Source organism: Rutidosis leptorrhynchoides, chromosome 5 (assembly GCF_046630445.1).
Source record: "Rutidosis leptorrhynchoides isolate AG116_Rl617_1_P2 chromosome 5, CSIRO_AGI_Rlap_v1, whole genome shotgun sequence".
Taxonomy (NCBI): domain Eukaryota; kingdom Viridiplantae; phylum Streptophyta; class Magnoliopsida; order Asterales; family Asteraceae; genus Rutidosis; species Rutidosis leptorrhynchoides.
The window spans coordinates 136,784,956-136,812,023 of record NC_092337.1 but is presented as its reverse complement, the minus strand read 5'-3'; positions in this window follow the sequence as shown (position 1 = coordinate 136,812,023).

Genomic DNA, 27,068 nt, shown 5'->3' with positions numbered 1-27,068 from the left:
AATAATAATAATAATAATAATAATAATAATAATAATAATAATAATAATAATAATAATAATAATAATAATAATAATAATAATAATACTTATGATAATAAATAATAATAATAATAATAATAATAATAATAATAATAATAATAATAATAATAATAATAATAATAATAATAATAATAATAATAACAATAATAGAAAACTACCTCAAAGAATATGTTCCAAAAAATAAGTGCCCTTGCCCGAACTCGAACCCGCGACCTCTCGCTAACCATTCAACAATCTATACCATTCCTTAATTACAGTATTTCTATTTTAAATTCTTAAATTATTTCCTTTTAACTTGTATAATACAGTTTTCCCTCTTTTAAAAAGAAATATAATAATAATTGCCACAGCCTGGGTTCGATCCTCCGACCACTTGTATAACACCAACACCATGAACCTTCCCTCTATCCTTGTTTTTCTGATTAATACCACGATTTGTTGTCTATAAACCGTATTATTTCTGTTTCTCATTCTTCAAAAAAAAACTAAACCATTTAATCTCATTCATCATCATCTCCATTCGTTATTATTATCTTCAAACCCTAATCACGATATAACCCTAACATCCTCATCCTAATTAATCTAGCATGATCATCATAATATACGACATCAATCTTCATCATCAATCATTATCGCCATGAAATCATAATTTAATCCCAATCACTACCCTAACAATATTATAACATAATCATCTTCATTTATCATCATCTATCATCATCGCCTATCATCATATCATCATCGCCTATCATCATATCATCATCGCCTATCATCATATCATCATCGCCTATCATCATATCACCTCGACTCCTTTATTACATGATCAATAGCAGCACGATATAACAGTAATAGGAATTGCAGTCCTCGTGTGGTGGTTGTGACATATATCGAACGTAAACAGGAATAGATACAAACGTTTCGTAGCAGTAATCGATTATTTGATAGTTGCAATTATTGTTGGGCCAAAAATAATAGTTGGGCCTAGAGAATTTTCCTGTTGGGTTTCTTAAACTGGCCGACTGTTTGTAGCAGAAGGTGAAATAGATAAAGAAACAAAGATACAGTAGCCTTATCAAACTCAATTCAATTTAGAAATAGGATATCTGTATTCCATCGAGTAGTAGTCGTCCAGCTTTGTCTTCATTATATTAACTTTCCACCTTGTAATCCACTATCGATTAGTTAATTTGAAAGTAGGTATTTAATGATTAAAAGTGGTCGGCCAGATTTGTAACAGAGAAAGGAAATGTGGAATTCCATTCTACTTTCTTATTTAAATGAATGATACTAGCGTTCTTCTTTTCTTTTTATTCGTAAGAAAAAAAGAAGAGTAAACCTACTGCAGCAACAATGATAGGTATTTATTTTGATTGAATTATTTTGATGATAGTGGTACGCTCTTGATTCCAACCGAAGAAAGAAGAATAGAAGAAAAAACATCAATCGTGGTGTGGGTTTTGTTTGGTGCGAACAGGAGTAACAAATGGTGATGAAAGGTGATGAAGGTGGTTCGTGGGTTAATGAAAGTGGTGGTGTTAAGGTGGTGATTGTTTGGTGATTGTGCTCACGATGGTGATGGAGTGGAAGTGAACCGAGGATGATGGCGGGTTACGGTGATGAGATGTGGTGGTATTTTAAAGAGATAAAAATGGCGGTGACTAGGTATGTAATTACGTGTATATACTCGCATATCCGTTGATATGAAAATGGATAAAGAAATTGTATTTTAACCGGGTTCATAGTTACAAAGTGGTCGAGGAGATGGTTGCCTTGGTGATTGTTGTAATTGATATTGAGAATGTAAAGTGGAATGAGTTTTCTTTCAAAAACACAGAGTCTTCACTTGTTTAATAGCCAGAGTTTGATCGACAAGGATTATTAATCGAATAATCAGAAACAGCAAAATAAAAATAAAGAAAGGAATGGTTAATAGAATTTGTTTGCATCTGATTGGATTGGATACTGGTAATAATATTTGGACAGAAAGTCCAATCTGTTACAGTAAATGTAAGAAAAGTTAAACAGATAAAATAAAAATTGAAATTTGATTTGTACTGGTTTTTGACTATATCTTTGATTTGATTCCAATTGGTGGAGACAAGAAACAAAAATGGATTACAGTGTTGATTGTAACTTGTAACAAAATTGTACGACTTCTTGATTTTCATATATTATATAATTAATATTAATAATTAATAAATGTAATAATAATAATAATAATTATATTATTAATATTTATAATAATACTAGATAATAATAATGATATTAATTATAAAAATTGTAATAATAATTTTTACTAATAATAATACTAATTATAATGATATAACAAATTAGATATATCAATTATACTAAATGATATACTAATATTAATACTAAGATTGATAATGAAAGTATATAATATAACATTTATATTTTATATTGTAATTAAATATATTAATATTACAGTTTATTAATCATGTAATATTTAATATTTATATAATAACATATATTGAACATTTAATACTTATACATGTATATATGTTACAATAATATTGTTTATATAGAACTCATATATATATATACATATATATATATATACATACACACACACACACACACACACATATATATATATATATATATATATATATATATATATATATATATATATATATAATCATTTTATTATTAACTTAATTATTCTAGTTATTATTTTACGTTTTTAATTCTAATTGATTAAAGGATATTTTTATTAATTCAAAATTTTATATATTCATTTATATTTATATCTATATATGTAATATATGTATTTACATATTTAATTACACATAGTTGTTCGTGAATCGTCGGGATTGGTACAAGTTTAAATGAATACATGAACACAGTTCCAGTTTTTGAGACTTCTACATTACATACTTTGCTTATCGTGTCGAAATCATATATGATTAAGTTTAAATTTGATCGGAAATTCCCGGGTCATCACACGTTAGGCCCAATAGATCTATCTTTAGGATTCATGTCAATTAGTAGATCGGTTTACTAATTCTTAGGTTACCAAGCAAAAGGGGCATATTCGGCTTCAATCATTCACCCATATAATGTAGTTTCAATTATTTGTGTCTATTTCGTAAAACATTTATAAAACTGCATGTATTCTCATCCCAAAATATTAGATTTTAAAAGTGGGACTATAACTCACTTTCACAGATTTTACTTCGTCGGGAAGTAAGACTTGGCCACTTGTCGATTCACGAACCTATAACAAATATGTACATATATATATCAAAGTATGTTCAAAATATATTTACAACATTTTTAATACGTTTTAATGTTTTAAGTTTATTAAGTCAGCTGTCCTCGTTAGTAACCTACAACTAGTTGTTCACAATTAGATGTACAGAAATAAATCAATATAAATTATCTTGGATCAATCCACGACCCAGTGTATACAAGCCTCAGGCTAGAACACAACTCAAACTATATATATTATTTTGGAATCAACCTCAACCCTGTATAGCTAACTCCAACATTACTGCATATAGAGTGTCTATGGTTGTTCCAAAATATATTATATAGATGGGTCGATATGATATGTCAAAACATTGTATACGTGTCTATGGTATCCCAAGATTACATAATATATATTAGAATACATGAATAATACAATATAAGTTTGTTAAGTTATGATTTGTATAGAATTGTTACAATATTTCCCGTAGATACAACAATAAAAAAAATATCCAATCTTGTTTTACCCATAACTTCTTCGTTTTAAATCCGTTTTGAGTGAATCAAATTGCTATGGTTTCATATTGAACTCTATTTTATGAATCTAAACAGAAAACGTATAGGTTTATTGTCGGAAATAAAAGTTACATGTCATTTTTGTAAGAGGTAGTCATTTCAGTCGAAAGAACGACGTCTTGATGACCATTTTGAAAAACATACTTCAACTTTTAGTTTAACCATGATTTTTGGATATAGTTTCATGTTCATAAGAAAAATCATTTTTTCTAGAAGGAAAACTTTTAAATCAAAGTTTATCATAGTTTTTAGTTATCAAACCCAAAACAGCCCGCGGTGTTACTATGACGGCGTATGTCCAGTTTTACGGTGTTTTTCGTGTTTCCAGGTTTTAAATCATTAAGTTAGCATATCATATAGATATAGAACATGTGTTTAGTTGATTTTAAAAGTCAAGTTAGAAGGATTAACTTTATTTGCGAACAAGTTTAGAATTAACTAAACTATGTTCTAGTGATTACAAGTTTAAATCTTCGAATAAGATAGTTTTATATGTATGAATCGAATGATGTTATGAACATCATTACTACCTAAAATTTAGTAGGTAAACCTACTGGAAGTGACAAGAAATGATCTAGCTTCAAAGGATCTTGGATGGCTTGAAAGTTCTTGAAGTAGGATCATGACACAAAAACAAGTTCAAGTAAGATTTTTACTCGAATTAAGATAGTTTATAGTTATAGAAATTGAATCAAAGTTTGAATATGATTATTACCTTGAATAAGAAAGATAACCTACTGTAAATAACAAAGGTTTTTTGATCTTAGATGATTACTTGGAATGGATTAGAAAGCTTGGATGTAAACTAGTAAACTTGAAAGGATTTTCGAAGTGTTCTTGAAGTGTTCTTCCTAAGATGATTATAGCTTGATTCTTGAAGTAATTTTTGATGAAGATAATGATTAGATACTGAAAAAATTCGTTCATAAGTGTGTGTGTGTGTGTGTGTGTGTGCGTGTTGAGAGAGAATTAGAAAGAGAATTGGAAGTGAAATGGAGTGAATGATGAGTGGTAAGTGGTGAGTGGTTAGTGGGGTTAAAAGGAGTTATAGTTAGTTGACTAGTTCATGGTAGAAGTTAAAATTGATTAGTCATACATGACATAATCAAGAGTGGAATCCCATGCTAGTTCCTATTGGTATATACCCATAGTAAGTACGTCTAGAAGCTGTGTATAATACGGGTATGAATACGACTAGAATTCTTGATGAAAAAAAATGGGAATGTAACTGTACCCATTTTCGTTAAGTATGAGTGTTTTGATATATGTCTTGAAGTCTTCCAAAAGTATATTAATACATCGAAATACACAACATGTATATACATTTTAACTGAGTCGTTAAGTCATTGTTAGTCGTTACATGTAAGTGTTGTTTTGAAACCTTTAAGTTAACGATCTCATTTAATGTTGTTAACCAATTGTTTATTATATCAAATGAGATGTTAAATTATTATATTATCATGATATTATGATGTATTGATAATGCTAAAAACGAACATATATTTCATAGCATTATTCCTCAAGAAAGACAAGCTTTTAGTTGCAATTGTTCTATTTACAAGTGATATTCGTTTAAATAATAAAATGTGAAGACAAAAGACAGATTCGACGAATTGAAGATGCAAACGACCAAAAAGCTCAAAAGTACAAAATACAATCAAAGAGGTTCCAATTATTGATGAGAAACGTCTCAAAATTACAAGAGTACAAGATTCAAAATGCAAAGTACACGATATAAAATAGTACGCAAGGACGTTCGAAAATCCGGAACCGGGACCTGAGTCAACTCTCAACGCGCGATGTAACGGACCAAAAATTACAAGTCTACTATGCCCAAGAATATAATATAATATATAAATAATTATATTAATTATTTATATTTTATATTTATATATATATTATGTCGGCAAACAAAGATCCAAAAGGTGTGAGCTGGATCCGATCTTTCCGTGACTCGCGGAGTTCTAAGAGCAAAGGGGCCGCGACTCGCGGAGCCCCAAATTCTGAAACTGCCTATAAAAGCCAACGCATTTGATCCGTTTTAAATATCCATATATTATCTCTCTCTATATACATAAATATATATATATATATATATAATTTATATTTTAATTTTAATTTTAATTTTAATTAATAATAATAAGGTTATGTTAGCGAATATTTTGAGTGTATAAGTTGAAATTATGTCCGTGTAACGCTACGCTATTTTTAATCATTGTAAGTTATGTTCAACCTTTTTACATTATTGTCTCGTAGCTAAATTATTATTATGCTTATTTAATACCGAAGTAATCATGATGTTGGGCTAATTACTAAAATTGGGTAATTGGGCTTTATACCATAATTGGGATTTGGACAAAAGAACGACACTTGTGGAAATTAGACTATGGGCTATTAATGGGCTTTATATTTGTTTAACTAAATGATAGTTTGTTAATTTTAATATGAAGATTTACAATTGGACGTCCCTATAAATAACCATATACACTCGATCGGACACGATGGGCGGGGTATTTATATGTACGAATAATCGTCCATTTAACCGGATACGGAAATGGATTAATAGTCTATGGAATTATTAAAACAGGGGTAAAATTATGTACAAGGACACTTGGCATAATTGATAACAAAGTATTAAAACCTTGGGTTACACGCAGTCGATATCCTGGTGTAATTATTAAACAAAGTAATAAAACCTTGTTACAGTTTAAGTCCCCAATTAGTTGGAATATTTGACTTCGGGTATAAGGATAATTTGACGAGGACACTCGCACTTTATATTTATGACTGATGGACTGTTATGGACAAAAACCAGACGGACATATTAAATAATCCAGGACAAAGGACAATTAACCCATGGGCATAAAACTAAAATCAACACGTCAAGCATCATGATTACGGAAGTTTAAATAAGCATAATTCTTTTATTTCATATTTAATTTCCTTTATTTTATATTTAATTGCACTTTTAATTATCGCACTTTTATTTATTGTTATTAATTGCACTTTTAATTATCGTACTCTTTAATTATCGCAAGTTTATTTTATCGCACTTTTATTTATCGCAATTTCATTATCATTATTTACTTTACGCTTTAAATTAAGTTGTATTTATTTTTAATATTTTACATTAGGTTTTAACTGCGACTAAAGTTTTAAAATTGACAAACCGGTCATTAAACGGTAAAACCCCCCTTTATAATAATAATATTACTTATATATATATTTGTATTTTTATAAAATAAAACTAATATAGCGTTAAGCTTTGTTTAAAAGATTCCCTGTGGAACGAACCGGACTTACTAAAAACTACACTACTGTACGATTAGGTACACTGCCTATAAGTGTTGTAGCAAGGTTTAGGTATATCCATTCTATAAATAAATAAATATCTTGTGTAAAATTGTATCGTATTTAATAGTTTTTCCTAGTAAAATATAAGCTATTTCATATACACCTCGCATAACATCAAGTATTTTTGGCACCGCTGCCGGGGAACGCCGAAGCGAAACACCACACACATAAAAAAAATTTTATTAAGTTTTAATTAGTTTTTGTAAAATATATACTTTTTAAATATTAAAAAAATATAAAAAATTAAAAACCAGAAATATATATATATATATATATATATATATATATATATAAATATTAAAAATGAAACCTGTCAAACGAAACCACCTAATCTGAAATTTCATACCACGCGACTCGCGGAGTTTGTTACCAGGTGTACCGCAACTCGCGGAGCCACCCTGACACGAGCAGAACCCTAATTTGCCTTTTATTACGGAGTATAATTTAATTATTATTATTAAAACTTAATTAGGTTTATATTTAATATTAATATTTATTTTTAGTTTTTAAATTAATTTGTATTTTAAATATTAATTAGTATTATTAAATATATATATAAATTAATACTTTTATAAATAAAAATAAATAAATAATATTTTTATAAAAATAAATAATTTTATCAAATTTAAGCTTATTTTTATTTTTGTATCTTTTTATCATTTAATCGTAATATTTGTATTTTTATTTGTTCGTAGCTAGTTGTAAGTTCTAGTATTTTGCCGTAGCTTATTTTCATTTTTAGATTTTTAGGCTTTGCCGTAAAATCGCTTAAGTGCTTATTCCTTAGACTAAGATTTAGGTGCTTTAGAATTTTGCGACGCCGTTTTTCGCGCTACTTTCTTATTTTTATTTTTCGACGCTCATTTTGCGACCTTTTATTTTTTTGACACTTTTCGACGCACAATCTTTTTCTTTCTTATTTCTCGTCATTCTAGTTTTTAGGACATAGAATTTTTTCTACTTCTTCTCTAAATTTCTTAAAATTACGAAAATTTGTTTTAAGTGGTTAAATTGATAGACATCAAAATTTTCTGGTTCGTAGTAATAGTTGGATTTGTACATGGACCGGGTTATTGGAGCCAAACAGTACTCAATTATATTGAGACTAAACGAATCCTGCCCCTCTGCTGCATCTTTTGGCTATTCGAAACGTGGGCAAAATCAGAAAAGTCTATTAATTGGATAACTTATATAATTTTTCTTTCTTTTTAAAAACTAATAGGATATTCAGTGAATGCACCGAGCAAGACGTTCACCACCTTTTGTACGTTCACCACCTGTAAACAGATCAAGACATCTAGCAAATATTGTCGCCGTTGATTTTTCTTTAGAATCATCATCCAGTCGACCAAGTATTCCAATTCAAATTTCCGATAATCCATTTTTTGAACCCGACCTCACAATTGAGAATTCGGAGAATAATCAGGGACCATTCATAGATCCTGAACCATTAATTTTTCCTCCGGAACCACCAATCATTCAAACAGAGATTGTTGAGGAATGAACCGTTAAATCAGAATCCTCTAGTGATTCAGATTCAACAAATTCAATCATGGAGAATCTGGAACCTTTAAGTATGGAAGACCGAATGAGAGCTAAATGCACTGGTCAAGGTCACACAATTACTCATCCAGACATTAATGCGCCAGATTATGAAATCAAAGGACAAATTCTACACATGGTGACTAATCAACGCCAATTTAGTGGTGCGCCGAAGTAAGATCCAAATGAACATCTTCGTACCTTTAATAGGATCTGTACTTTATTTTAAATCCGAGAAGTTGAAGATGAACAGATATATCTCATGTTATATCCCTGGACTTTAAAGGGAGAAGCCAAAGAATGGTTGGAATCGTTACCTGAAGGGGCGATTGATACATGGGACGTTTTAGTTGAAAAATTTCTTAAACAATTCTTTCCGGCATCTAAAGCCGTGAGACTTCAAGGAGAAATTGTTACGTTTACACAAAAGCCAAATGAAACTCTATATGAGGCGTGGACCAGATTTGGAAAGTTATTGAGAGGATGTCCGCAACATGGTTTAGACACTTGTCAAATAGTAAAAATATTCTACTAAGGATGCGACATCACTACAAGGAAAGACATCGATATAGCAGCTGGTGGTTCCATTATGAAGAAAACCGAAACTGATGCTTATAAAATTATTGATAACACTGCTTCCCACTCACATGAGTGGCACCAAGAAAAAGATATCGTTAGATCATCTAAAGCAGCTAGAGCCGATTCTAGCCATGACTTAGATTCCATTTTAGCAAAGATAGATGCTGTCGAGAGACGAATGGAAAAGATGACTAAGGATATACACTCAATACGAATTAGTTGTGAGCAGTGTAGGAGACCACATTTGACAAAAGATTGTCTCAGTATTGAACTAAGAATTGAACAAAGAGAGAATATTTCATATATAAACCAAAGGCCTGGAAATAATTATCAGAATAAATATCAAGCGCCAAGACCAATTTATAATCAAAACCAGAATTATAATCGAAATGTTCCATACAACAACCAACACGGTCCAAGTAATCAACAAGTATCCAATAATACTTACAATCAGCAAAGATCTAATTTTCAAAACAAACCACCACAAACCGATGATAAAAATCCGAATTTAGAAGATATGATGACGAAGCTTGTTGAATCTCAAACGCAGTTTTTCACATCTCAGAAACAAACCAATGAACAAAATGCTCAAGCATTTTGAAATCAACAAGCTTCTATTCAAAATTTGGAATAAGAAGTAAGTAACCTAGCAAGGTTGATAGGTGAAAGAAAACCGGGAAGTCTACCTAGTGATACAAATGCTAACCTCCGAAATGAAACAGCTAAAGCTATTACCACAAGATGTGGTATTACACTTAAACCACCTGAAACACCTGTAATTTCTGATGAAGCTATTCCTACTCCACAAGAACCACAATCTGAGCAAGATAAGGAAAAAGAACTGGTAGTTGAAAAGGTTAATGAAGATAACACAGTTTGTAGTGACCCGAACTTTTCCATGTTTATATATATTAATTGAGATTGATATTTACATGATTAAATGTTTCCAACATGTTAAGCAATCAAACTTGTTAAGACTTGATTAATTGAAATATGTTTCATATAGACAATTGACCACCCAAGTTGACCGGTGATTCACGAACGTTAAAACTTGTAAAAACTATACAATGACATATATATGGTTATATATATAGTTAACATGTTTTTATTATAAGTATGTATCTCATTAGGTATTTTAACAATGAGTTATATACATAAAAATGAGACTATTAATTTAAGAAACTCGAAAACGATATATATATAACGATTATCGTTATAACAACGTCTTACTAGGTACATATGAATCATATTAAGATATTTATACACTTGGTTAATTATGTTAAATGATAATTAAATATATTATTAAGTGTATTAACAATGAAATACATATGTAAAAATAAGACTACTAACTTAATGATTTCGAAACGAGACATATATGTAACGATTATCGTTGTAACGACATTTAACTGTATATACATCATACTAAGATATATTATATATCATAATATCATGATAATATAATAATTTAACATCTCATTTGTTATAATAAACAATGGGTTAACAACATTCAACAAGATCGTTAACCTAAAGGTTTCAAAACAACATTTACATGTAACGACTAACGATGACTTAACGACTCAGTTAAAATGTATATACATGTAGTGTTTTAATATGTATTTATACACTTTTGAAAGACTTCAAGACACTTATCAAAATACTTCTACTTAACAAAAATGCTTACAATTACATCCTCGTTCAGTTTCATCAACAATTCTACTCGTATGCACCCGTATTCGTACTCGTACAATACACAGCTTTTAGATGTATGTACTATTGGTATATACACTCCAATGATCAGCTCTTAGCAGCCCATGTGAGTCACCTAACACATGTGGGAACCATCATTTGGCAACTAGCATGAAATATCTCATAAAATTACAAAAATATGAGTAATCATTCATGACTTATTTACATGAAAACAAAATTACATATCCTTTATATCTAATCCATACACCAACGACCAAAAACACCTTCAAACACTTTCATTCTTCAATTTTCTTCATCTAATTGATCTCTCTCAAGTTCTATCTTCAAGTTCTAAGTGTTCTTCATATATTTTACAAGTTCTATTTACATAAAATCAAGAATACTTTCAAGTTTGCTAGCTCACTTCCAATCTTGTAAGGTGATCATCCAACCTCAAGAAATCTTTGTTTCTTACAGTAGGTTATCATTCTAATACAAGGTAATAATCATATTCAAACTTTGGTTCAATTTCTATAACTATAACAATCTTATTTCAAGTGATGATCTTACTTGAACTTGTTTTCGTGTCATGATTCTGCTTCAAGAACTTCGAGCCATCCAAGGATACGTTGAAGCTAGATCCATTTTTCACTTTTCCAGTAGGTTTATCCAAGGAACTTAAGGTAGTAATGATGTTCATAACATCATTCGATTCATACATATAAAGCTATCTTATTCGAAGGTTTAAACTTGTAATCACTAGAACATAGTTTAGTTAATTCTAAACTTGTTCGCAAACAAAAGTTAATCCTTCTAACTTGACTTTTAAAATCAACTAAACACATGTTCTATATCTATATTATATGCTAACTTAATGATTTAAAACCTGGAGACACGAAAAACACCGTAAAACCGGATTTACGCCGTCGTAGTAACACCGCGGGCTGTTTTGGGTTAGTTAATTAAAAACTATGATAAACTTTGATTTAAAAGTTGTTATTCTGAGAAAATGATTTTTATTATGAACATGAAACTATATCCAAAAATTATGGTTAAACTCAAAGTGGAAGTATGTTTTCTAAAATGGTCATCTAGACGTCGTTCTTTCGACTGAAATGACTACCTTTACAAAAACGACTTGTAACTTATTTTTCTGACTATAAACCTATACTTTTTCTGTTTAGATTCATAAAATAGAGTTCAATATGAAACCATAGCAATTTGATTCACTCAAAACGGATTTAAAATGAAGAAGTTATGGGTAAAACAAGATTGGATAATTTTTCTCATTTTAGCTACGTGAAAATTGGTAACAAATCTATTCCAACCATAACTTAATCAACCTGTATTGTATATTATGTAATCTTGAGATACCATAGACACGTATACAATGTTTCGACCTATCATGTCGACACATCTATATATATTTCAGAACAACCATAGACACTCTATATGTGAATGTTGGAGTTAGCTATACAGGGTTGAGGTTGATTCCAAAATATATATAGTTTGAGTTGTGATCAATACTGAGATACGTATACACTGGGTCGTGGATTGATTCAAGATAATATTTATCGATTTATTTCTGTACATCTAACTGTGGACAACTAGTTGTAGGTTACTAATGAGGACAGCTGACTTAATAAACTTAAAACATCAAAATATATTAAAAGTGTTGTAAATATATTTTGAACATACTTTGATATATATGTATATATTGTTATAGGTTCGTGAATCAACCAGTGACCAAGTCTTACTTCCCGACGAACTAAAAATCTGTGAAAGTGAGTTATAGTCCCACTTTTAAAATCTAATATTTTTGGGATGAGAATACATGCAGGTTTTATAAATGTTTTACAAAATAGACACAAGTACGTGAAACTACATTCTATGGTTGAATTATCGAAATCGAATATGCCCCTTTTTATTAAGTCTGGTAATCTAAGAATTAGGGAACAGACACCCTAATTGACGCGAATCCTAAAGATAGATCTATCGGGCCCAACAAGCCCCATCCAAAGTACCGGATGCTTTAGTACTTCGAAATTTATATCATATCCGAAGGGTGTCCTGGAATGATGGGGATATTCTTATATATGCATCTTGTTAATGTCGGTTACCAGGTGGTCACCATATGAATGATTTTTATCTCTATGTATGGGATGTGTATTGAAATATGAAATCTTGTGGTCTATTATTATGATTTGATATATATAGGTTAAACCTATAACTCACCAACATTTTTGTTGACGTTTTAAGCATGTTTATTCTCAGGTAATTATTAAGAGCTTCTGCTGTCACATACTTAAATAAGGACGAGATTTGGAGTCCATGCTTGTATGATATTGTGTAAAAACTGCATTCAAGAAACTTATTTTGTTGTAACATATTTGTATTGTAAACCATTATGTAATGTTCGTGTGTAAACAGGATATTTTAGATTATCATTATTTGATAATCTACGTAAAGCTTTTTAAACCTTTATTGATGAAATAAAGGTTATGGTTTGTTTTAAAATGAATGCAGTCTTTGAAAAACGTCTCATATAGAGGTCAAAACCTCGCAACGAAATCAATTAATATGGAACGTTTTTAATCAATAAGAACGGGACATTTCAGTTGGTATCCGAGCGTTGGTCTTAGAGAACCAGAATTTTGAATTAGTGTGTCTTATTGAGTTTGTTAGGATGCATTAGTGAGTCTGTACTTCGACCGTGTTTACTTGAAAAATGATTGCTTAACAAATTTTGTTGGAAACTATATATTTTTAACATGTGAATATTATGTGATATATTAATCTCTTAACGCGTTTGATATTATGTGATAGATGTCTACCTCTAGAACAAGTCCCATTGACTCACCTAATAATAATGAAGAGTCAAATGTAAATTGGAATGATTCGTGGACTGATTCACAAGTTCCCGAAGAGGAACCGGAAGAAGAGTCGGAACCGGAAGAAGAATCGGAACCGGAAGAAGAATCGGAACTGGATGAAGAAGTAGAACCGGTGGGGGAAATAATAAAACGGTTAAGTAAAAGAAAATCCTCAACCAACCGACCAAGGTTAATTATGGTCAATGGTGTTTCCGCCAAGGAAGTAAAATATTGGGAGGATTACAAATTCTCTGATGAATCGAATTCCGATGAGAATTTCGATGATGTTATAGAAATTACCCCAACTGAATTTAAAAAGGCAAAAGAAAATAATAAGGGAAAGGTCATAAAAATAGAGAAATCTAATTCCAACCCCCGATGAACTTTATATGTATCGTCAACCCCCGAAGTCCTTAAGTTGTAACAATGACCCGGGAACCTCTAAACCACCAGGTTTTTCTAAACCGTTGTGGAAAATGACTGTTAGTATTAGGGGAACATCATATATCCCTAGAAACTTGGCAAAACGAATCAAAACCGAAGAAGAAAAAACGAGCGAGTCGGAATAAGATAGTTGTATTCGTGTGGTGTAATATATGTAATATAGTGTGCTTATGCTTTATGATATATGTAAAAATTGCTTGTATTAATAAGTATTTGTTATGAATCTCACTCTTGTCTATTTTACAGTTTAAAAACACAAAATGGATAGACAACCCAATATTTTAAGAGTCCTACCCGGAGACATGATTGATGAAATCTTGTCTAGAGTAGGTCAGAATTCCTCGGCACAACTATTTAAGGCGAGATCAGTTTGTAAGACATTCGAAGAACGTTCCAAGAATGTCTTGGTTTATAAGAGACTTTCGTTTGAAAGATGGGGGATATCACATTGGGAAACCCATAAGTTACGATGTGTTTACTTTGACGCATATATTGCGGGGAACCCAAATGCTATTTTACGCAACGGGTTAAGAAATTATTTTGACTCAATATATCCGAATATTGGACTTCGTGATTTAGAAAAAGCGGCTAACATGCAACATAAAGAAGCATGTTATGCTTACGGATTAGTAATGTTCGCTTCTCACCAAAGTGAGAACAAGAACATCGGGCTACAACTATTAAACAAAACGTTTCCACAAGTGACGGAGTCGGTAATTGGGGTAAGAAATGAGGTTTTTAGATTGTTACGGGACTGTTGGACATTACGTAACCCTCGTCCTTTTGACGACGTTACAACACGCTGTCTTATCAACGGCCATAACGGTTATGTTCCACAAGACCAAGGATGGGAAGTAATCCTAGTAAAACCAGAATGCATGACTTGTTTCTGGACGTATGAATTACGTGTCTTTATTGCCTTTATTGAACGACTTGTGTACTAGCTAGAATTATCTTCACAACTATCTTGTATCAAAGTTATTGTGTGCTATATTTCATGCTTTATGTAAAATAAGCGGTATTGTAAGTTTGTAAAATATTGTATAAAAGTTTGAACGCGAAATATTATTATAATCAGTTTTTCATATAAAATTGTAGTAGTTGAATTGTATATTAGCTACTAAGTATGAACTTAACGGGTAGGTACTACCCGAATTTAATCTTATAAAACGCTAATATGAAGAAAAAGCTTTTATAAATGAGTTCATATTATGCTACGAAATACTATTAACTACTCTTAATATTCTGTATGATTAACTTGTTCCATTTGACTATTTTGAAGGAAATGGCACCGACTACTCGACACACCGTGAATATGAATGAAGAGGAATTCCGTACTTTTCTAGCTTCAAACATAGCCGCAGTACAGGCTGCGCTACATACCAACAATAACCTTGGATCTAGCAGTACAGGAAATCGTGTAGGATGCACCTACAAAGAATTCACTGCCTGCAAACCTTTGGAATTTGATGGAACTGAAGGACCGATCGGATTGAAACGGTGGACCGAGAAGGTCGAATCGGTGTTTGCCATAAGTAAGTGTACTGAAGAGGACAAAGTGAAGTACGCTACACATACCTTCATAGGTTCTGCGTTAACATGGTGGAATACCTATCTAGAGCAAGTGGGACAAGACGATGCGTACGCACTACCGTGGTCAGCATTCAAGCACTTGATGAACGAGAAATACCGTCCCAGAACCGAGGTCAATAAGCTCAAGACAGAACTTAGAGGGTTACGAACCCAAGGATTTGATATTACCACGTACGAAAGACGATTCACAGAATTGTGCCTATTGTGTCCGGGAGCATTCGAAGATGAGGAAGAGAAGATCGACGCGTTTGTGAAAGGATTACCGGAAAGAATCCAAGAAGATATAAGTTCACACGAGCCCACCTCCATACAACAGGCATGTAGAATGGCTCACAAGCTAGTGAACCAGATTGAAGAAAGAATTAAAGAACAGACTGCTGAAGAGGCCAATGTGAAGCAAGTCAAAAGAAAGTGAGAGGAAAACGGTGATAAGAATCACCAATACAACAACAACAGCAATTACAACAATAATCGCAACAATTATCCCAACAATCGCAACATCAATCGCAACTACAACAAACGGCCCAACAACAACAACAACAACAACAACAACAGCAACTACAACAATCATCCCAACAACAATAATAACCGCAACAACAACAACAATCAGAAGCAGCTATGCCAAAGGTGTGAAAAGTATCACTCGGGGTTCTGCACCAAATTTTGCAATAAGTGTAAAAGAAATGGTCATAGCGCGGCGAAGTGTGAGGTCTACGGACCAGGGCTTAATAGAACGAAAGGAACAAATGGTGTCGGAACGAGTAATGGCGGAGCAAGCAGTGTCGGAGCAAGTTATGCCAATGTAGTTTGTTATAAATGTGGAAAACCGGGCCACATTATCAGAAATTGCCCGAACCAGGAGAACACGAATGGACAAGGCCGCGGAAGAGTTTTCAATATTAATGCGGCAGAGGCACAGGAAGACCCGGAGCTTGTTACGGGTACGTTTCTTATTGACAATAAATCTGCTTACGTTTTATTTGATTCGGGTGCGGATAGAAGCTATATGAGTAGAGATTTTTGTGCTAAATTAAGTTGTCCATTGACGCCTTTGGATAGTAAATTTTTACTCGAATTAGCAAATGGTAAATTAATTTCAGCAGATAATATATGTCGGAATCGAGAAATTAAACTGGTTAGTGAAACATTTAAGATTGATTTGATACCAATAGAGTTAGGGAGTTTTGATGTGATAATCGGTATGGACTGGTTGAAAGAAGTGAAAGCAGAGATCATTTGTTACAAAAATGCAATTCGCATTATACGAGAAAAAGGAAAACCCTTAATGGTGTACGGAGAAAAGGGCAACACGAAGCTACATCTTATTAGTAATTTGAAGGCACAAAAACTAATAAGAAAAGGTTGCTATGCTGTTCTAGCACACGTCGAGAAAGTACAAACTGAAGAAAAGAGCATCAATGATGTTCCCATTGCAAAAGAATTTCCCGATGTATTTCCGAAAGAATTACCGGGATTACCCCCACATCGATCCGTTGAATTTCAAATAGATCTTGTACCAGGAGCTGCACCAATAGCTCGTGCTCCTTACAGACTCGCACCCAGCGAGATGAAAGAACTGCAAAGCCAATTACAAGAACTTTTAGAGCGTGGTTTCATTCGACCAAGCACATCACCGTGGGGAGCTCCTGTTTTGTTTGTCAAGAAGAAAGATGGTACATTCAGGTTGTGTATCGACTACCGAGAGTTGAACAAACTTACCATCAAGAACCGCTACCCACTAACGAGAATCGATGACTTATTTGATCAACTACAAGGCTCGTCTGTTTATTCAAAGATTGACTTACGTTCCGGGTATCATCAAATGCGGGTGAAAGAAGATGATATTCTAAAGACTACTTTCAGAACACGTTACGGTCATTACGAGTTTATGGTCATGCCGTTTGGTTTAACTAATGCACCAGCTGTGTTCATGGACCTTATGAACCGAGTGTGTGGACCATACCTTGACAAGTTTGTCATTGTTTTCATTGATGACATACTTATTTACTCAAAGAATGACCAAGAACACGGTGAACATTTGAGAAAGGTGTTAGAAGTATTGAGGAAGGAAGAATTGTACGCTAAGTTTTCAAAGTGTGCATTTTGGTTGGAAGAAGTTCAATTCCTCGGTCACATAGTGAACAAAGAAAGTATTAAGGTGGATCCGGCAAAGATAGAAACTGTTAAAAAGTGGGAAACCCCGAAAACTCCGAAACACATACGCCAGTTTTTAGGACTAGCTGGTTACTACAGAAGGTTCATCCAAGACTTTTCCAGAATAGCAAAACCCTTGACTGCATTAACGCATAAAGGGAAGAAATTTGAATGGAATGATGAACAAGAGAAAGCGTTTCAGTTATTGAAGAAAAAGCTAACTACGGCACCTATATTGTCATTGCCTGAAGGGAATGATGATTTTGTGATTTATTGTGACGCATCAAAGCAAGGTCTCGGTTGTATATTAATGCAACGAACGAAGGTGATTGCTTATGCGTCTAGACAATTGAAGATTCACGAACAAAATTATACGACGCATGATTTGGAATTAGGCGCGGTTGTTTTTGCATTAAAGACTTGGAGGCACTACTTATATGGGGTCAAAAGTATTATATATACCGACCACAAAAGTCTTCAACACATATTTAATCAGAAACAACTGAATATGAGAAAGCGTAGGTGGATTGAATTATTGAATGATTACGACTTTGAGATTCGTTACCACCCGGGGAAGGCAAATGTGGTAGCCGATGCCTTGAGCAGGAAGGACAGAGAACCCATTCGAGTAAAATCTATGAATATAATGATTCATAATAACCTTACTACTCAAATAAAGGAGGCGCAACAAGGAGTTTTAAAAGAGGGAAATTTAAAGGATGAAATACCCAAAGGATCGGAGAAGCATCTTAATATTCGGGAAGACGGAACCCGGTATAGGGCTGAAAGGATTTGGGTACCAAAATTTGGAGATATGAGAGAAATGGTACTTAGAGAAGCTCATAAAACCAGATACTCAATACATCCTGGAACTTGGAAGATGTACAAGGATCTCAAGAAACATTTTTGGTGGCCGGGTATGAAAGCCGATGTTGCTAAATACGTAGGAGAATGTTTGACGTGTTCTAAGGTCAAAGCTGAGCATCAGAAACCATCAGGTCTACTTCAACAACCCGAAATCCCGGAATGGAAATGGGAAAACATTACCATGGATTTCATCACTAAATTGCCAAGGACTGCAAGTGGTTTTGATACTATTTGGGTAATAGTTGATCGTCTCACCAAATCAGCACACTTCCTGCCAATAAGAGAAGATGACAAGATGGAGAAGTTAGCACGACTGTATTTGAAGGAAGTCGTCTCCAGACATGGAATACCAGTCTCTATTATCTCTGATAGGGATGGCAGATTTATTTCAAGATTCTGGCAGACATTACAGCAAGCATTAGGAACTCGTCTAGACATGAGTACTGCCTATCATCCACAAACTGATGGGCAGAGTGAAAGGACGATACAAACACTTGAAGACATGCTACGAGCATGTGTTATTGATTTCGGAAACAGTTGGGATCGACATCTACCGTTAGCAGAATTTTCCTACAACAACAGCTACCATTCAAGCATTGAGATGGCGCCGTTTGAAGCACTTTATGGTAGAAAGTGCAGGTCTCCGATTTGTTGGAGTGAAGTGGGGGATAGACAGATTACGGGTCCGGAGATTATACAAGAAACTACCGAGAAGATCATCCAAATTCAACAACGGTTGAAAACCGCCCAAAGTCGACAAAAGAGCTACGCTGACATTAAAAGAAAAGATATAGAATTTGAAATTGGAGAGATGGTCATGCTTAAAGTTGCACCTTGGAAAGGCGTTGTTCGATTTGGTAAACGAGGGAAATTAAATCCAAGGTATATTGGACCATTCAAGATTATTGATCGTGTTGGACCAGTAGCTTACCGACTTGAGTTACCTCAACAACTCGCGGCTGTACATAACACTTTCCACGTCTCGAATTTGAAGAAATGTTTTGCTAAAGAAGATCTCACTATTCCGTTAGATGAAATCCAAATCAACGAAAAACTTCAATTCATCGAAGAACCCGTCGAAATAATGGATCGTGAGGTTAAAAGACTTAAGCAAAACAAGATACCAACTATTAAGGTTCGATGGAATGCTCGTAGAGGACCCGAGTTCACCTGGGAGCGTGAAGATCAGATGAAGAAGAAATACCCGCATCTATTTCCAGAAGATTCGTCAACACCTTCAACAGCTTAAAATTTCGGGACGAAATTTATTTAACGGGTAGGTACTGTAGTGACCCGAACTTTTCCATGTTTATATATATTAATTGAGATTGATATTTACATGATTAAATGTTTCCAACATGTTAAGCAATCAAACTTGTTAAGACTTGATTAATTGAAATATGTTTCATATACACAATTGACCACCCAAGTTGACCGGTGATTCACGAACGTTAAAACTTGTAAAAACTATACAATGACATATATATGGTTATATATATAGTTAACATGTTTTTATTATAAGTATGTATCTCATTAGGTATTTTAACAATGAGTTATATACATAAAAATGAGACTATTAATTTAAGAAACTCGAAAACGATATATATATATAACGATTATCGTTATAACAACGTCTTACTAGGTACATATGAATCATATTAAGATATTGATACACTTGGTTAATTATGTTAAATGATAAATAAATATATTATTAAGTGTATTAACAATGAAATACATATGTAAAAATAAGACTACTAACTTAATGATTTCGAAACGAGACATATATGTAACGATTATCGTTGTAACGACATTTAACTGTATATACATCATACTAAGATATATTATATATCATAATATCATGATAATATAATAATTTAACATCTCATTTGTTATAATAAACAATGGGTTAACAACATTCAACAAGATCGTTAACCTAAAGGTTTCAAAACAACATTTACATGTAACGACTAACGATGACTTAACGACTCAGTTAAAATGTATATACATGTAGTGTTTTAATATGTATTCATACACTTTTGAAAGACTTCAAGACACTTATCAAAATACTTCTACTTAACAAAAATGCTTACAATTACATCCTCGTTCAGTTTCATCAACAATTCTACTCGTATGCACCCGTATTCGTACTCGTACAATACACAGCTTTTAGATGTATGTACTATTGGTATATATACTCCAATGATCAGCTCTTAGTAGCCCATGTGAGTCACCTAATACATGTGGGAACCATCATTTGGCAACTAGCATGAAATATCTCATAAAATTACAAAAATATGAGTAATCATTCATGACTTATTTACATGAAAACAAAATTACATATCCTTTATATCTAATCCATACACCAACGACCAAAAACACCTACAAACACTTTCATTCTTCAATTTTCTTCATCTAATTGATCTCTCTCAAGTTCTATCTTCAAGTTCTAAGTGTTCTTCATATATTTTACAAGTTCTATTTACATAAAATCAAGAATACTTTCAAGTTTGCTAGCTCACTTCCAATCTTGTAAGGTGATCATCCAACCTCAAGAAATCTTTGTTTCTTACATTAGGTTATCATTCTAATACAAGGTAATAATCATATTCAAACTTTGGTTCAATTTCTATAACTATAACAATCTTATTTCAAGTGATGATCTTACTTGAACTTGTTTTCGTGTCATGATTCTGCTTCAAGAACTTCGAGCCATCCAAGGATCCGTTGAAGCTAGATCCATTTTTCTATTTTCCAGTAGGTTTATCCAAGGAACTTAAGGTAGTAATGATGTTCATAACATCATTCGATTCATACATATAAAGCTATCTTATTCGAAGGTTTAAACTTGTAATCACTAGAACATAGTTTAGTTAATTCTAAAATTCTAAACTTGTTCGCAAACAAAAGTTAATCCTTCTAACTTGACTTTTAAAATCAACTAAACACATGTTCTATATCTATATGATATGCTAACTTAATGATTTAAAACCTGGAGACATGAAAAACACCGTAAAACCGGATTTACGCCGTCGTAGTAACACCGCGGGCTGTTTTGGGTTAGTTAATTAAAAACTATGATAAACTTTGATTTAAAAGTTGTTATTCTGAGAAAATGATTTTTATTATGAACATGAAACTATATCCAAAAATTATGGTTAAACTCAAAGTGGAAGTATGTTTTCTAAAATGGTCATCTAGACGTCGTTCTTTCGACTGAAATGACTACATTTACAAAAACGACTTGTAACTTATTTTTCCGACTATAAACCTATACTTTTTCTGTTTAGATTCATAAAATAGAGTTCAATATGAAACCATAGCAATTTGATTCACTCAAAACGGATTTAAAATGAAGAAGTTATGGGTAAAACAAGATTGGATAATTTTTCTCATTTTAGCTACGTGAAAATTGGTAACAAATCTATTCCAACCATAACTTAATCAACTTGTATTGTATATTATGTAATATTGAGATACCATAGACACGTATTCAATGTTTCAACCTATCATGTCGACACATCTATATATATTTCGGAACAACCATAGACACTCTATATGTGAATGTTGGAGTTAGCTATACAGGGTTGAGGTTGATTCCAAAATATATATAGTTTGAGTTGTGATCAATACTGAGATATGTATACACTGGGTCGTGAATTGATTAAAGATAATATTTATCGATTTATTTCTGTACATCTAACTGTGGACAACTAGTTGTAGGTTACTAACGAGGACAGCTGACTTAATAAACTTAAAACATCAAAATATATTAAAAGTGTTGTAAATATATTTTGAACATACTTTGATATATATGTATATATTGTTATAGGTTCGTGAATCAACCAGTGACCAAGTCTTACTTCCCGACGAAGTAAAAATCTGTGAAAGTGAGTTATAGTCCCACTTTTAAAATCTAATATTTTTGGGATGAGAATACATGCAGGTTTTATAAATGTTTTACAAAATAGACACAAGTACGTGAAACTACATTCTATGGTTGAATTATCAAAATCGAATATGCCCCTTTTTATTAAGTCTGGTAATCTAAGAATTAGGGAACAGACACCCTAATTGACGTGAATCCTAAAGATAGATCTATCGGGACCAACAAGCCCCATCCAAAGTACCGGATGCTTTAGTACTTCGAAATTTATATCATATCCGAAGGGTGTCCCGAAATGATGGGGATATTCTTATATATGCATCTTGTTAATGTCGGTTACCAGGTGTTCACCATATGAATGATTTTTATCTCTATGTATGGGATGTGTATTGAAATATGAAATCTTGTGGTCTATTATTATGATTTGATATATATATAGGTTAAACCTATAACTCACCAACATTTTTGTTGACGTTTTAAGCATGTTTATTCTCAGGTAATTATTAAGAGCTTCCGCTGTCACATACTTAAATAAGGACGAGATTTGGAGTCCATGCTTGTATGATATTGTGTAAAAACTGCATTCAAGAAACTTATTTTGTTGTAACATATTTGTATTGTAAACCATTATGTAATGGTCGTGTGTAAACAGGATATTTTAGATTATCATTATTTGATAATCTACGTAAAGATTTTTAAACCTTTATTGATGAAATAAAGGTTATGGTTTGTTTTAAAATGAATGCAGTCTTTGAAAAACGTCTCATATAGAGGTCAAAACCTCGCAACGAAATCAATTAATATGGAACGTTTTTAATCAATAAGAACGGGACATTTCACAGTTAAGGCTAAACCTTATGTTAAACCATACCAACCACCACTTCCTTACCCGAGTAAAACGAAAAAAGAGAAACTTGAAGCCGAGCAATGCAAAATCTTGGATATGTTTAAACAGATAAATGTAAATCTTCCTTCCATTGATGTGATTTCAGGAATGCCTAGATATGCTAAATTTCTGAAAGATCTAATCTCGAATAGAAAGAAAATGGAAGAACTCTCGGCTGTTACTATGAATGCTAATTGTTCAGCAGTGCTGTTGAATAAGATACCAGAAAAATTATCTGATCCAGGAAGTTTCACAATTCCATGTTTTCTGGGTAGTCTTAGTTAAATAGAAGCATTGGCAGACTTAGGTGCTAGTATAAATTTAATGCCGTATTCACTATACACTAAACTAGACCTTGGAGAATTGAAACCAACAAGAATAACCATACAACTAGCCGATCGATCAATAAAATATCCTAGAGGGATAATGGAGAACATGCTAGTTAAAGTTGGTACTTTAGTATTTCCAGTAGATTTTGTTGTTCTAGACATGGAAGAAGATTCTCAAGTTCCTCTCATATTAGGAAGACCATTCTTAAACACGGCTAAAGTAATGATAGACGTGTTCGGAAAGAAATTGACCCTAAGTATAGAGGACGAGAGTGTTACCTTTTCAATTGATAGAGCAATGCAACAACCGCAATCTGCAGATGATACATGTTATTATATTCAAACTATAGATTCACATGCAGAATTGTTAGAAGAATTTCCAGAATTACAAGGAACAGGAGAATGTTCTTTAGGAGAAGGAACTGAACCAATTGATGAAACTGAAATGTTAGCTACACTAATGGCTAATGGATATGAACCAACAACAGAAGAAATTCAAATGTTAAAAGAAGAAGACAGATATCGATATAAATCATCGATAGAAGAACCTCCAACATTAGAGTTAAAGCCACTTCCAAACCATTTGAAATACGCTTATTTACATGGTGAATCTGAATTACCTGTAATAATATCGTCTTCTCTTACTGAAAATGAAAAATCTCAACTCATTTCTGTGTTAAAAGCTCATAAAACAGCTATTGCATGGAAGATTCATGACATTAAAGGAATAAGTCCTTCGTATTGCACACATAAAATCCTTATGGAAGAAAGTCATAAAACGTATGTGCAACGCCAATGAAGACTAAATCCTAATATGCAAGATGTTGTTAAAAAAGAAATTATTAAACTGCTTGATGCAGGTTTAATTTATCCAATTTCTGATAGTCCATGGGTAAGCCCAGTTCAATGCGTACCTAAGAAGGGTGGCATGACTGTCATTACAAATGAAAAAATGAGCTTATTCCTACTAGGACTGTAACAGGATGGCGTGTTTGTATTGATTATAGAAAATTAAATGACGCCACCAGAAAAGATCACTTTCCCTTACCTTTCATTGATCAAATGTTGGAAAGATTAGCCGGAAATAGTTACTATTGTTTTCTTGATGGTTTTTCCGGATATTTTCAAATTCCAATAGCACCCGAAGACCAAGAGAAAACCACATTCACGTGCCCTTATGGTACTTTTGCTTACAAACGCATACCATTTGGACTTTGCAATGCCCCTGCAACCTTTCAAAGGTGCATGATGGCGATTTTTCACGACATGATAGAAGAATGCATGGAAGTTTTCATGGATGACTTTTCAGTCTTCGGTGATACATTTGAATCATGTCTAGTTAATCTGGAACGAATGCTTATTAGATGCGAACAATCAAATCTAGTAGTTAATTGGGAGAAATGCCATTTCATGGTTAAAGAAGGCATCGTTCTTGGTCATAAAATCTCAAAGGAAGGAATTGAAGTGGATAGAGCTAAAGTAGATGCAATTGCTAAACTTCCACATCCCACCAATGTTAGAGGAGTTAGGAGTTTTCTAGGGCATGCCAGTTTTTACCGACGTTTCATAAGAGATTTTTCTAAAATTGCCACTCCTATGAATAAACTCCTAGAAAAGGATGCTCCATTCATCTTTTCCGATGAATGTATCAAATCTTTTAATATTCTTAAAGAAAAACTCACTAATGCGCCGATCATGATAACACAAAATTGGAATCTACCGTTTGAACTAATGTGCGATGCAAGTGATTTTGCAATGGGAGCCGTTTTAGGACAAAGGATTGAAAAATGATTTCAACCTATATATTATGCTAGTAAGACGTTACAAGGAGCACAAACGAATTACACAACTACTGAAAAAGAACTCCTTGCTATTGCCTTTGCTTTTGACAAATTTCGTTCATATCTCGTTCTAGCAAAAACGGTGGTCTATACCGACCATTCTGCTCTTAGATACCTATTTTCGAAACAAGATGCCAAACCAAGATTAATCCGTTGGATCTTACTCTTACAAGAGTTCGATATTGAAATCCGAGATAAAAGAGGAGCAGAAAATCTCGCCGCTGATCATCTTTCCCGTCTTGAAAATCCTGAATTAGAAGTTCTAAATGAATAGGTCATACAAGACAACTTTCCTGATGAATATCTATTGAAGATAGATTATAATGAAATTCCATGGTTTGCAGATTATGCAAACTACTTAGTTTGTGGATTCCTTAAAAAAGGATTATCGTACCAAAAACAAAAGAAATTCTTTAGTGATATAAAACACTATTTCTGGGAAGATCCACATTTGTTTAAAAGTTGTCCCAATGGAATAATACGCTGATGTGTATTCGGAGATGAAGCTAGTAAAATCTTAAACCATTGTCACACAGGACCAACAGGAGGGCATTATGGGCCACAACTAATAGCAAGAAAAGTTTATGATACTGGATTCTATTGGCCTACAATTTACAAAGACGCACACCTTCTTTGCAAATCCTGTGATGTTTGTCGAAGGGCCAGAAAAATAAGCCAACGTGATGAAATGCCACAAAATGTCATTCAAGTATGTGAAGTATTTGACATTTGGGGTATTGACTTTATGGGCACATTTCCAAAATCTCATAATAATCTCTATATTCTCGTAGCCATTGATTATGTATCTAAATGGGCGGAAGCACAAGCTCTCCCAACTAACGATGCACGAGTTGTAGTCAACTTTTTAAAACGTCTTTTTGCAAGGTTTGGAACACCGAAAGCTTTAATAAGTGATCGGGGAACTCATTTCTGTAATAATCAACTTGAGAAAGTTCTTAAAAGATATGGAGTAACTCATAAAATCTCCACCGCTTATCATCTACAAACAAGTGGACAAGTTGAAAATACCAACCGAGCTTTAAAACGTATTCTAGAGAAAACCGTAGGATTAAATCCGAAGGAATGGTCCATAAAATTGGAGGATGCACTCTGGGCTTTTAGAACAGCCTACAAAACTCCAATTGGAACCACACCTTTTAAACTCGTTTAAGGAAAAGCATGTTGTCTTACAGTAGAAATTGAACACAAAGCATTTTG